General features: G+C 46.8%; 1 protein-coding gene across 4 annotated transcripts in view; it reads left to right on the top strand.

Annotated features, from left to right (window-relative positions):
• Positions 1-2,370: 2,370 nt before the first annotated feature.
• TSNARE1 (t-SNARE domain containing 1) overlaps positions 2,371-13,681 on the top strand; it is a 450,045-nt gene continuing 438,734 nt past the window's right edge. For 3 of the 4 annotated variants that reach the window (XM_032181907.1, XM_032181904.1, XM_032181905.1), the window contains exon 1: positions 2,371-2,434. The gene's annotated coding sequence lies outside the window, so the exon portion shown is untranslated. The remainder of the gene's footprint in view (positions 2,435-13,681) is intronic. The other variant, XM_032181906.1, reaches the window with a different exon arrangement.

The raw sequence follows: 13,681 nt of genomic DNA, 5'->3' as shown, positions 1-13,681 counted from the left end.
GAAGAGCCAGGACGTATTACTACAGGAAAATCAAATAAACACATATTTGGAAAAAGTAACTTAGAGGACAAGAGGATAACCTTTCTATGAGTATCCTAATAGTATAGCTACTGAAAGATTATGAGTTAAGGAGATTCACAAAATAAACTCATGAGCCAGAAGGAAATTCCTCTCAAATACTGGAAGGAATCCCCTAAAAATAGAGTCGACCAAGAGTCTCAGTAGCAATCCCTTATGGCTATAGGATGGAACAAGGCTGTTAATTGATAATATTTTTTCCTCAATTCAAAGAAAGCATTGGCTTAGATGATGCAAGACAACTTGCCTGTTTGTGTTAAAGGCCAGATTGCCGCACCATGCCAAGAGCCTACTCTTGCCTCTTTTTGAAAACTATGAGATCAATAAGCAGCTGCTGATAGCAAGGACAAATCCCGATGCACCCAATATGAACACATGTGAGGCCCAAAGTCTTCAAATAAAAATTGTCCTAATTGCACAGTATTATTATTGTATGAATAACACGCTTATTGATCAAGCAGTATTTCTTCAACTACCATATGCACAATGAGCAAGATTCAGAGACGGCAGAACACATTATATAAGTTTTATCTTACTGTAATTGTAATATTTTTTTTCTTATTTACTTTCAAAAGGCTGCCACTGAAAGTAAATATGATCTGTACTGCAAATTACAGGACTTTCCTGAATTTTTCAGGAGTTTTGAACTGTGATCTCTGCTTCTCGTAGGATTAACCTGCTCTTCTGTCCCAGGAAAACCCCTCAGCAAGAGCCAAGCGTGTTGCACGTGCAACTGTGGTCAGAGGATTTTGCAGCTGTATTTCATTATCAGTGCATTTTTATGGCCTTTTTCCTTAGAGATTTTCTTTTGAGACCACACAAATAAGTGATTTACCAATGCAGCAAAAGATGGAGAAAAACGCTCTGATGGTGGCTTGGTGCTGTAAAAGCCCTGAAGTTTATGGAGGCTTAGGTGGCCCCTCAGCCCTTTTAAAACTTTTTTGGCAGGGCTATCGGTAAAGAATTACATTTCTGAAAAGGCAGCTGGCTTGTCAGCCCCTTGTTAAAATGAATTGTCGTTTAAAGGCCCTGTGAAGAAAATCCTTGCTTTATAACTCCTTTTGCAAAGCCAACCACTTCCAGCTCGCTTAAGTAAAGCTGCTGTCACTTAGCAAATAAGTACAGGTACAGCGGGAGCTGTGTGTGCCAGGCCGGTCTGTTAAACCACTTTGCTGGGAAAGCCGCCTGAGCTGGTCTTGGAAACACCACAAATCGTGGTGTTTTCAACAGAATTTCACCCACAGCCAGCGCTTTAACAGCAGCAACTCAGCAGCTTTTATTTATTTGCTGCTGATCGCACGCTGAACGCTAAGCGCTGTGTCGCTGCAGTGGAGGGCACGATCCCGTCCTCACAGGGCAACCAGGATCATCTGCTAAATACTGAAGGAGAATCAGCTCATCCAGTGCTAAAATGTGGTTGTTTAATGAAGTGGCAACACCTCTTTTAATTAATGGCCTGTATCAGGAATAGTGCAGCCAGAAGGAGCAGCGAGGTGATCGTCTGTGCTCTGCTCTGGTGAGGCCGCACCTCGAGTGCTGTGTTCAGCTTTGGGCCCCTCACTACCAGAAGGACATCGAGGCCCTGAAGTGTGCCCAGAGAAGGGCTATGAAGCTGGTGAAGGGCCTGAAACACAAGTCCTGTGAGGAGCAGCTGAGTGAACTGGGGTTGTTTGGTCTGGAGGAGGCTCAGGGGAGACCTCATTGCGCTCTGCAACTCCCTGAAAGGAAGGTGTGGGGAGCTGAGGGTCGGCCTCTTCTCACAGGTAACCGGTGACAGGATCAGAGGGAATGGCCTCAAGTTGTTCCAGAAGAGGTTCAGGTTGGAAATAAGGAGACATTTCTCCTCAGCAAGAGCAGTCAGGCACTGGGACGGGTTGCCCAGGGAGGTGGTGGAGTCACCGTCCCTGGGGGTGTTCAAGGAGAGGTTCGACATAACACTTCGTGTCATGGTTTAGCGGGTGATAGTGTTGGTAGGGCGATGGTTGGACCAGATGATCTTGGAGCCCTTTTCCAACCCTTATAATTCTGTTTTTTAAGCGGACAGCACAGAAAAACCGCGTCAGGGTGAGCCCAGAGGGCTCTGACGGAGCGCAGGGCTGAGGCGCGTCCTCACCCCCTCAGGCGAGCAACGCTCTGAGGGGACGGGAGGCGGGGTTGCCGCGCTCACCCCCGATTGGCCACCCGAGTGCACAAGGGGCGGGGCTACACCTCGCAATGCCCGCTGGGACTTGTAGTCCGGCCGCTCACCCGGGCGGCGGGGAGGGAGGGGAGCGGGCACGTGGTAGGGGAGCGGGGAGGGCGGGGCCGGAGGCGGTCACGTGATGTTTGGGTGCCGGCGGCGGGTGCGCGGCGGCAGGTGAGGGGCGCGCGCGCGCGCGCGGCGGCGGGGACGCGCGCTGGGCTCTCCCCGCCCCTCCCCCCCCCCACCGTTCCACGCGGGGCGCGCGGTCGTGGGGGGGCAGGGGGAAGGGGGCGTGCAAGCTTGCACCACGGCCCTGCGGCCGTGCACGGGGCGTGAGTGTGCAAAGCGGGCACCCTCAGGCCGTGCACGGGGCGTGAGCGTGCAAAAGTGGGGCTTGCTGGGCGTGCACGCGCCGTGCGAGTGCAAATCGGGGGCTTCCTGGCCTTGCACGGGGCGCGGGTGTGCAAAGCGGAGGCTTGCTGGGCATGCACGGGGCGTGAGAGTGCGTGCTGGAGGCTTTCTGGCCTTGCACGGGGCGTGAGAGTGCAAAGTGGGGGCTTGCTGGCCACGCACAGGGTGTGTGTGTGCAAAGTGGAGGCTTGCTGGCTTTGCACGAAGTGTGTGTGTGCAAACTGTAGACTTTCTGGCCATGCACGTGGCATGAGAATGCATGCCGGAGACTTGCTGGCCTTGCACAGGGCGTGCATGTGCAAACTGGAGGCTTGCTGGTCATGCACAGGGTGTGCATGGGCAAACTGGAGACTTTATGGCATTGCACAGGGTGTGCATGTGCAAATTGGAGACTTTCTGGCCATGCATGGGGCGTGAGAATGCATACCAGAGACTTGCTGGCCTTGTACAGGGCGTACATGTGCAAAGTGGAGGCTTTGGGGCCATGCACAGGGTGTGCATGTGCAAATTGGAGGCTTGCTGGCCATGCACTGGGTGTGCATGGGCAAACTGGAGGTTTGCTGGCTTTGCATGGGGTGTGCATTATGCAAAGTGAAGCCTTGCTGGCCTTGCACAGGGCATGCATGTGCAAATTGGAGACGTTCTGGCATTGCACAGGGTATGCGTGTGCAAAGTGGACACTTTCTGGCCTTGCACAGGGAGTTAGAATGCATACTAGGGACTTTGGGGCCATGCACAAGCGTATGCGTGTGCAAAGTGGAGGCTTGCTGACCTTGCACAGGGCGTACACATACAAACCAGAGGTTTGCTGGCCTTGCACAGGACATGCGTGCACAAAGTGGAGGCTTTCTGACCATGCACAGGGTGTGAGAATGCAAAGCAGAGGAATGTTGGCCATGCACAGGGCGTGTGCATGCAAACTGGAGACTTTATGGCCATGCACAGGACACTTTAGTGCGCAAAGTAGAGGCTTGCTGGCCTTGCACAGGGTGTGAGAATGCCTACTGGAGACTTTCTGGCCTTGCACGGGGTGTGCATGTGCAAACTGGAGGCTTTCTGGCCATGCACAGGAAGCCTCTGTGCACGGGAGCCCCTTGCACACCCAGCCCACGTGTGGGGACGAAGCTTCGTCCCCTGCCACCAGCTGCAGTGACACTGCCCTGCAGTGCCTTCACCCAACAAAACACACGGGACTGAGCAGCGGTGTGATGGCCGGGTTAGGAACTGCTCCAGCACCCTTGGTACACTTAAATAAGAGCTTTGGGTTCACTTCAAGCCTTGCTTGGGGGGTACGGTGGTATTTTTTTAACCTTCAAGGTAACGTCTTGCAGAAACTTTAGTTGGTGTGCCTGTGCTTTAAAATACATTGAGATTTCATTCAGTACATTGAGCCTTGGCTGCGTGGTGCATTGAATCCACAGCACCTGAAAATCACCTTTCTGTTGTCTTTGTGTGCATAGCAAAGAGCCGAAGGTTTTGCAGCCCAGAAGAACGTTTTCCTTCTGCTGTGATTGCGCCGAATGTGCCCTGCAAAACCTTTTGCTGTTTGCATTTTAAGTGCACTGATTTAGTGATGCATGGACTCCAAAGGGGGAAGTAACCTGGATTAGTTTTACTTCCCCTCTCTCCCCTTGTTGCTTGTCAAAAATAACAGCAATAACTTGCGGTTTTGTTTTTAATCCCACCTATACACCATTTTCCAAGCTTTGCAGTGGGGCTGTGAATGTGCTGGGTGAGGAGCCAGCATGGCAGGTGGGTGGCTCAAGCCTCCAAATTGTCCAGGTTCATCCCTGCCTTTTTCCAGGGCACTGTTGTTGCGCTGATTCCCTCTCTCCAGACATCAGCTGAGCAACAAATTCCCTCCGCTGCGTTCAGCCAGGCCTTGCTGTTTTGCTTGTGTCTGTTAATGCAATTAAAATAATAATAATAATAAAAAAAAAAAAAAGCCGCTGATGGTGGCTGTAAGGGATGCAGGAGAGGCTGAGTTCAGAACTGTGCCTCCTCTGCCATCCCTGCTCCTCCCCAAGTCTTTTTGGCTCGTGTCCCCAAATGATGGGTGAGAAGATGTCTTGGATGGCACGGGCTGGATAAGGGGCAGGCAGCGATTCTGGCAATGAGATATTTCAAAATCCTGTGCTCAGGGCTAGTGTTTGGAGCAGGAACATCTACCAGGAAGGCACTTTTTGGGGTATTTTTGCTGTGTAACGCTGTACTGCAGTTTTCCAGCAGTCCAAAGTTGCCTCTTGTGCATGAAGACAATTGGAAATTTGCCTAGAGAGACTGGTGGGACAGGGATTTGAATATTAAATCCTTTATCCCCATCCTGTTTTATCTCTTGGTCAAGAATCTGTAGTAGGTGAGAATCACAGAACAATTTGGGTTGGAAGGGACCTGAAGGATCAGCTGGCTCCAACTTGTGCCTCTCGAGAAGTTGGCACGTCGATATTACGGCACTTGAAATCTAATAAAACAAACAAAAAAAGCGAGCAAGTGGAAAATGAACGGGTCTGAGCTTCCCCCTGCTTATAAATATATATCGAATGGTATTTTGAATTGCTGATTTTCCTGGGAATTCAGGGATATTTAAATAGCAAGCGGGAAAGGGTAAATAATATCAAGATAAAAATAAATGCTTTTGATTCCCTGCCTGTACCAGAAAGGCATTCTGCTGGGTGAAAATGGAAAGAACTTGAAGAAATCGAATTTACTTTTGCTGCCTTTGTTGCCTTCCTTCCTACAATTCAGCTGCATCAGGTGGGGAGATGGCTCTTGCTTGGCTTTTCAGGGATCTTCTGAGGTTGGTATCTCCACGATTGATGGTGTAAATCCACAACTGATGGTGTAAATCCATGACAGGCGAGGGCAGGAGGAGCCTCTGTGCATGCTTTATGTAGGGTTGGGGTCATCGTGGTCAGGGTGAAGGCACCAGACTTAATGTCCACGCCTGATCCTGTGCTGGAGACAGGATGGATGGAAAACTGGTCCCTTCCACGTGGGATGTGGCTGGTGCTGTCTCTCCAAGCAGATTTACCTGTGGCAAGACCCAAACTTCACCCAGATGCACGAACAGGACTCAAAATGAAGCATTGGAGCTTGCCTAAACCCCGACACTTGCTGGCATAGGATTGCAAAGCTTCTCCTCCAGCAGCATCGCCAACCCTTCAGAGTTCATCTTCTTGCAGCGCACTTTCTGGCACCCGCAGCTCCACAAAAACCTGGCCAGAAATTCAGGTTGGTGCTGCAGGGACGAAGGATGCTCGTGCCTATAGCTTGACGTTGAGTGCCTGGAAAGCTGTGGATGAAACGCGTGCCACAGCCCCACCTCGCCGGCAGCGCTGCTGTCACCAAGGTTATTTGTGGGTTTTAATAAAGCCCAGCATTTCCGAAAAAGGAAGGCGGTCAAGATAAGAACCCTGCTCTTTTTTTTTTTTTATTATTATTTTTTTTTCCTGCTTGCCTTGCAAATGGTATGTAAGATTAAAATAATGTAAAAGAATTAATCTGATTTAACGCTTGCAGGGAGGTTTCTATTTAAAACTCGTTTTCTTGGTAGGTTCACTAGTCAGGAAATTCAGTAGGCAGGTGCCGTGTCGTTGTTGGAATGCATGGGCACATCTCTGCCTCCCAGTGTTTCTGATAATGAAAAAATAATTAACGTTAGAAAGAGGGAAGAATAGATTTTTTTTTTTTCCATATTCCTGTCAGTTTTTCTTGCAGCACCATCAGAAAGCGGAGATCGGTGATCAGTTGGTAGGAAAAATATTATCAATTGTTAAATATATTATCAGTTGCCTGGAAAAATATATCAATTGTTCAGGGAAATATTCTGAAGATGGGTCTAAAAAAAAAAAAACCCAAAACATTGTTTTGTGATGCTGCTTTGCTGGGATTTGTAGCTGGGAGCAAAGCTCTCCCAAAGGGCATTTACTTGCATTGGCTACTCATCTCCTGGGCTACTGTAAGCAAAAAGTTGCAAAGAATTTATATCCCTATTATTTTTTTAAAGGAAACCACTATATAGCAAGGTTTTGGACCAGGGCTTTCCCCAGTTCCCGTTGTTTTCACAGAATCTCAAAAGGGTCAAGCAGGGCCACCTGGAGGAGGTTGCCCAGGGCCACGTTAAATGAACCCTCTTGTTTTGCTTCTGCATGGAGCAGGGAGGTGCCTCGTCCATTTTCTTGTGTGTGACTAACAGCTCTGGGGGAGCTGAGACCCAAATTGTTGGGGTTAAGCCACTTGTCATTCCCTTTGCCATGTGAGATGCCAGACTGATATGGTCCGTAGGAACCCTCAAGCTTGCTCTCAATGGCTGCTTTTAACAAAAATGTGAAGACGTTGGAAAGGAGCTCTGTGGTGGAGACATAAAACCACGAACACAGCTTAACCTTTCTTATTTTTTTTCCATTATTATTTTTTTTTCATTCCTGAAAGCCCTTATTTATTTACCATGTGATACGGATTACATGTGATACCTCATGACTGTGACCACAATTCACATGCAGTGGTGCTCATGTGTCCCAAAATGAAGATGTCTTAGAGGAGAAAAAAAAGTCCTTTGGGTTCTTTGGAGAAGACCAGGTGATGTCTCCTCAGGTTTACAAGCAATGCGATGATGACTCGAAATTTGGGCAAAACTTTCTGGAAGAAAAGTCTTAGGAGAGTTTTCAGGCTGTCGAGTACAAAGCATCAGCTGAGACTTTTGTGGAGGGGAAAATGCTGAGGTGTAGGAAACGAGGTTGGAGATGATAGAGCTTTTTCGAAACGGAGCATCTTCAGTGTGAGCAAACAATTTTCCCTCCCCAGTGTTATTCAAAGAACAGCACTCAACATCCAGATTTCCTCCTTGAATTTAGTCCTCAGCAAATAACCACTATTGAAATTTTCAGCATGAATAATTTGTTCAGAAAACATATTAGCCGTGAAAAATAGGACTTTTTATCAATTTGAGCAGTGGCCACAACTAACTGTAGATAACTGTGAATCTGTTGAAGCTGAATTATTACCAAATGCTTCACAGCATCCCTGCCCACCAGACATTGCTCTCCAGGTGGACGCCTCCTTGGCCCAGCTTGGAGGTTTTGTTATGCTCTGAATTCTTCTAATATTGCAATTTTATGGGGAGAGAAATGCTGCTGTGCATCTGCCTGGCAATGGGGAAGAGAGATGAGGCTGCAGGAACCCAACAGAACTGTGCTGACTCACTGGGTAATTATTTAATATGACGATGGACGTGATGGATTTCCTTTATTCCTTATTTATTGTGCTTCCATCCGCCTGGCACTGGGAGCTGCAGGCGATGAGCTGTTGAGTTTGTGCAATTTTGATGTTGTTTCTGTTGGAGCATGTTGTTCCCAAAGCATACGAGTTTTTCAAAATTTTGAAGGAGAATAATGCTGATTATTTGCTTTCAGTGCTAGCTGGGCACAAAGGCTCTTTTATGTCCCACCATTGACTGAAAATCTGAGAATCATCTACGTTGGAAAAGACCTTCAGGATCAAGTCCAACCATCAACATGACCTACTGAGTCCCATCACTACATGATGCTTCTAAACACCACAGCCACACATCTTCTGAAAACCTCTAGGGATGGAGACTCCACCATCTCCATGGTTCTTGGCCAACCTCTCCGTGATGAAATTCTTCCTACTATCCAATCTAAACCTCTCCTGCCACTACTCAAGGCCATGCCATCATGAGGATGGGGGGAAGAAGAGATCAGCATGCTCCTTGTTGCAGTCTATCTTGTTCAGACCATTATGGTCTTGCTGAGAAACCGTACGTGGAATGACCTTCTTTTCGCCAAGGATCTTTAATAATGAGAAACCATTTATTAAAAAAAAAAGTATGCCAATTGCTAAAACAGCATGAAGTTAACTCTGATGAACTGTTTTCTATTCACAGCTGGCAAAAGAAAATAATCATCTTATATAAGAGTAGATGCTGTGCATTGAAGAATAGATGGATCTTTTTTTTAAAAAAAAAAAAAATCTTCCATGTAGATATATTCTTCTGTTGGGTTCTGCAGATTTTTAGCTTTTAATGGAATCATAGAACGCTTTGGTTGGAAGGGACCTTGAAGTCCATCTAATTCCAACCCCCTGCCATGGGCAGAGACACCTCACAAGAGCCCAGGCTGCCCAAAGCCCCATCCAGCCTGGCCTTGGACACCTTCAGGGATGGGGCATCCACAGCTTCTCTGGGAAACCTGTGCCAGGGCCTCACCACTCTCGTAGTGAAGAATTTCTTCCTGCAAAGCCTAACGAAGCAAGAACAAAACTTTAATGCAGGTTTTGACTGGAGAAGGCTCTAGGGAGACCTTATAGTGGCTTTCAGTACTTAAAAGGGACCTACAAGAAAGCTGGAGGGGGACTCTGTGAGGGATTGTACTGGCAGGACAAGGAGTAATGTCTTTAAACTGAAAGAGTATAGGTTTGTATAAGATATTAGGAAGAAATTATTTTCTGCCATCAAAAGCTGCATTAAGGTTTAGTTCTTGTTTAATGGTCTAGCAGCCCAGTCTAGTAGAAAGTGTTGTTGCCCATGGCAGAAGGATTGGAATTAGATGATCTTTAAGGTCTCTTCCAATCCCAAGTATTGTACAATTCTGTGTTTTTTTTTTCCTCTCCACAAAGCAATTAATTTGTGATCCCTTGTGTCACTGTTCAATTTGTAGACTTTCATTAGCATCTCCTAACTTCTAAAATACCTGATCTATATAAGTTTAAACATTCTGCTAAAGAGCTGGATAAGGCATATAGCTATTCAAAATGTTTTGATGTCTTCTGTCTACTTAATATATTGCCAACAGATCTCTCGCCTGCCTGTTGCTGATGGTGAAGCCCCAATATCAGTCTCAGGCAGCAGGTGCTCAGAGAACAAGTATGAGAAATTAAATTTTTATAAATATATATGTTGTATAAAATATTTTTGTAGAAATAAATATTTCTGATATATATAAATCTACTGCATGAGTTTTTGTTTGGCTTTATGCTATTTTTTAAAGAGTTTGTTATTCCTCTGCTATGAGTTGTAGAGTTGGAAGCCTCTCTACTCTGCGCTGGTTCAGCCTCACCTCATATACTGTGTGAAGCTTTGTGTAGCCTGATACAAGAAGGGCATAAAACTATTAGAGAGTCTCCAAAGGAGGGCTACTAAGATGCTGAAGGGTCTGGAGGGGAAGAGACATGAGGAGAGGCTGAGGTGCCTTGGTTTGTTGAACCCAGAGCAGAGCAGGCCGAGGGGAGGCCTCATGGCGGCCTGCAGCTCCCTCAGGAGGGGAGCGGAGGGGCAGGCGCTGAGCTCTGCTCTCTGAGGACAGCGACAGGACCCGAGGGAACAGCATGGAGCTGGGACAGGGGAGGGTCAGGCTGGGTGTTAGGGAAAGGTTCTGCACCCAGAAGTGGTCAGGCACTGGGACAGACTCCACAGGGCAGTGGTCACAGCACCGAGCCTGCTGGAGTTCAAGAAGTGTTAGGACAACGCTCCCAGACACAGGGTCTGATTTTTGGGTGGTCCTGTGTGTACTCAGGAGTTGGACTTGATGATCCTTGTGGGTCCCTTCCAACTCAGGATATTCTGTAATTCCATGAAAGCTCATCATTGACAACCAAAGTTTCTATGTTTCTGTGGCTTCAGTCATTTCTCTGCTGAGTGGAGTCATTATTTTACGAGGACCTCTCTTAATGATGATCAACAAGATTTTTATGACGCTAAAATTGCTGAACTTAAAGTTGTGCATATGCCACCACATGTTAGTGGCTCGATTTCTCAACGTGGAGGGCCTTCAACTTCCATTAAGTGCACCTAAAGATGCAAATAGGTGGCAAAATTTTGGCGTCGCAGTCCCAGAATTGCTGCTGTTTGACATATTTGTGGTAGAGAACAACTGTGAGCTTTCAAAAGACCTCTTAAACATTGATCATGCACCACAGGAAAGTTTCATAGGTACAAGTCATTTTTCTCAGAGTACAATGGATTGCTATCCTAGCCAAGTGCCAAAACTAGCCCCCTTGGAAATGCATCTTAGGAAGTGGTGTGAACAGCGCCGCGATATTACAATAAAATGGGATGCTGTGACAGATGCACTGGTGAATCCAAAAAAGCAGATTGACAGTTTCACTATAGATAGTGTAATATCCTCCTGATTATTGCTGCTAGAGCTTCAAGCGGATGGTTTTCTTCTCCTTTGCCACAAACATGGAGCAATGGAAAATATTTCAGTTCTGTTTTTTTTTTTTTTCTCCCCTCATGGAAATACCAGAACTTTAATTATAAAGATCTTCTTTCTGCGTGGAGACCAAGAGTGTCTTTTCTTATTCTTCCCTTGCTTTGTATGTTATTCTGTTAGATATTTGTCCTGTTTTTCGCACTCAGTTTGTTTCATCTCATGGGCTGCTAGATGTCCAGACTTGCTCTTCTCTCTTGGTCCAGTTCCATTGCTAGTGCATTGTATTGTTGGTATTCTTTTAATTAATAATGATTTAGTTCATTTTTTTTTTTTTTTGCTTGGAGACAGAGTTATGGGTCTTGATCGTGTTGGTGAGGCATTTGAACATAAAGATGGGGTGCAGAAAGCAGTTGAGAGGTCTTCATCACCTAGGGTTGCTTGTCTACTCCCTTCCGGCACCTCTTGGCTTTTAGCATCTCTTTGGCCCTTGTAAGACCAGAAGGACCTTTTGCTTTTTCCGCAATGGTCACTTTGTGGGCTTGAGATGCTGCTGTTTTCTTGAGCTCTCTTGGGATGCAACGTCCCCTTGGCAGGGTAGGCACAGATTTTGCTGTCTTTCTCTGCTGGCAGAAGGGTAGATGAGCCATGCTCTTTGAAAGCAAATTGCTTCTTGAAACCTCTGGTTCTTCCTGGGCTGGGAATTTGGGATGATAATCTGTTTCCCTCGAAGCAGTTGGTGGCCTTCAGCATAAGGTGGTGGATGCACATACTTACTTTATGTGCAGCTTGAGTCCCTCAGGTGCCTCTCTCTACATCAGCTTTGGTAGATGACCTGATGTCCTTCTTCCTATGCTCCTGTGGTGGAGGTGATGCTCATGGTCACTTAAAGGCTCAATGAACCTCATCTCATAGCCCACCAGCTCTGCAAGAAAGTGCTTGTGGTTGATTGAGGCAAGGTTTTCTGATATTATCGTGTCCTGTATTTCCATTCCTCGCTTTCCTGGGCTGACCCAGGCTTGCACACCAGTTTGCAAAAAAAATTAAACAAAACAAAAACTGCTCTCCTAAGCAGATGAGAGTGACCTTGTGCTTGCTGATTTGATAGCCGGGCTCTGATGCCGACTCCCTGCCTTGCATCTCGTAAATAACTGTTTTTTGGTTTCATTGCCTGGACCTGTTTACGTCTTGCCAAAAATAATTACTACTGTTGAGACCTGGCTTTGCTGGGTGAGCAGGAGAAAGGCATAGAAAAGCTTGCAATTGCTGTTTTTTGTGTGTTTTCATAGCACAGTGCTGCCAATGGGGAAAGGGAGCTCCCTTCTGGGGCATGAATCAGACCATGCTCGCATTCAGCCAGGACCCCTCGTCTTCTTCTCACGAGCTTTCTTTCCCTTTCTCCTTTCAGAGTCTTAAATTCATGTCCCCGGTGATGCCTCCCTCTCCTGCTTTCCTTTATTACCTCTTAATTTGTTTTCCCAAGTACGTTTCGTGCTTCGATAAATATCTCCTGCTTTCCGTGGCTGCAAACCCAGCTCCTCCAGCAGTTCTCCTCCTCCAGCTGCCGTACATATCCCTCCTCCATCCGTGCAGAGGTACTTTCTGGTTCTCAGCGTGTTTTATTGAGCCCTTTGGTTCTCGGCACTTTGGAGTGCTCTGCAGCATCCTCGAGAGGCGGATGGCTGCCGTCGCTGCCGGTTTCGCATCCGAGCCGGTGTTAGCTGTGGTCATGTGCAGAGCCAGTGGGGAAGGCGGGTATTTTTAGTGTGTGCTTCTGTGCACCGCTCGGGGGGCCGCCCACAGTTGAGTATTAAAATAATAGCGGGGACATTGGGTAATCTCTGCAGCAAAATGTTGATATGCAAATTGCCATCTCAAGAGCAAACCTCAAGGCGATTTTGGCAACGTGCACAAGGCTCTGGAGTGGTGTGTTTTGAATACAGATTACAGCAAGGGATTTCGCCCAGAGGGCACACTCCTCTCGTTTATTCTGAAGCTTAGCAGGGCCAGGAATTCAGTGTTGGAAGCCAACACAGTGAAACGTGTGCACCTTTAAAAAGGTATTAGATTAGCATTGGCAAAACCAAATGTAATGTCACCTCTGTAACTTGAGTTTCCAGGGTTGCAGAAGCAGTAAATCCACTTGCATTGCATTCACAGGCTATTCCTGGGCACTGTCCAGGGAAGAGATGGCTCTGATGGCTGCAGAGCTGGACTGGGAGGCTTGGAGGTATTACCTGTTAGTAAATGAGCTCAAGCCAGCTGCTTCAGTGCTACTTTGGCTTTTGTCTTCAAGTTGCTGATAGGTAGCCTGGCTGTTTGAAACCTTTCAGTAAGGAGTATTGGATATAATATAAATTGCTTTTTCAGTTTTATCTTCATGGTTACTGTGTTCTTGGTGGCACTACTGGGAAGGAAATAGTGATGTCTGTAAATTAGGAGATTAAAAACAGTGGCTTTGTGTTTCTCAATCCGTGGCTGACCAAGCTGGTCCTCTGTCCATCGGTGCAAGTCAGAGGTATCATTTCTCCTTTTTTTTTCCCCTCAGTTGCATTCAACCCAAGCTCAGTTGTATTCAAGCAGCTACAGCTGGGTGGCTATATGGTTTCATGGTATTTCTTGGGCAGTTGACTGGATATTTTTCTCTGGGGGGCATTAGTGTCCACAGCAGTTGGATAGGAGAGTTGGAAGGCTACACCTACAGCACTTTTTGCCCTTGCATGTGTTTTTTCTGAGACTTAAAGAACCTGTGCTGAGGTATGTGTTGGACTTGTGGCTCATGATGGTTTGATGGGGTATATGGTTGGATATGAACAAAGCCAATGTGTCCAACACAGTGGTGGAG

The sequence above is a fragment of the Aythya fuligula genome, chromosome 2, assembly GCF_009819795.1.
Source record: "Aythya fuligula isolate bAytFul2 chromosome 2, bAytFul2.pri, whole genome shotgun sequence".
Taxonomy (NCBI): domain Eukaryota; kingdom Metazoa; phylum Chordata; class Aves; order Anseriformes; family Anatidae; genus Aythya; species Aythya fuligula.
The sequence above is the reverse complement of the archived record's forward strand: the minus strand, read 5'-3'. Positions and strand labels throughout refer to the sequence as shown.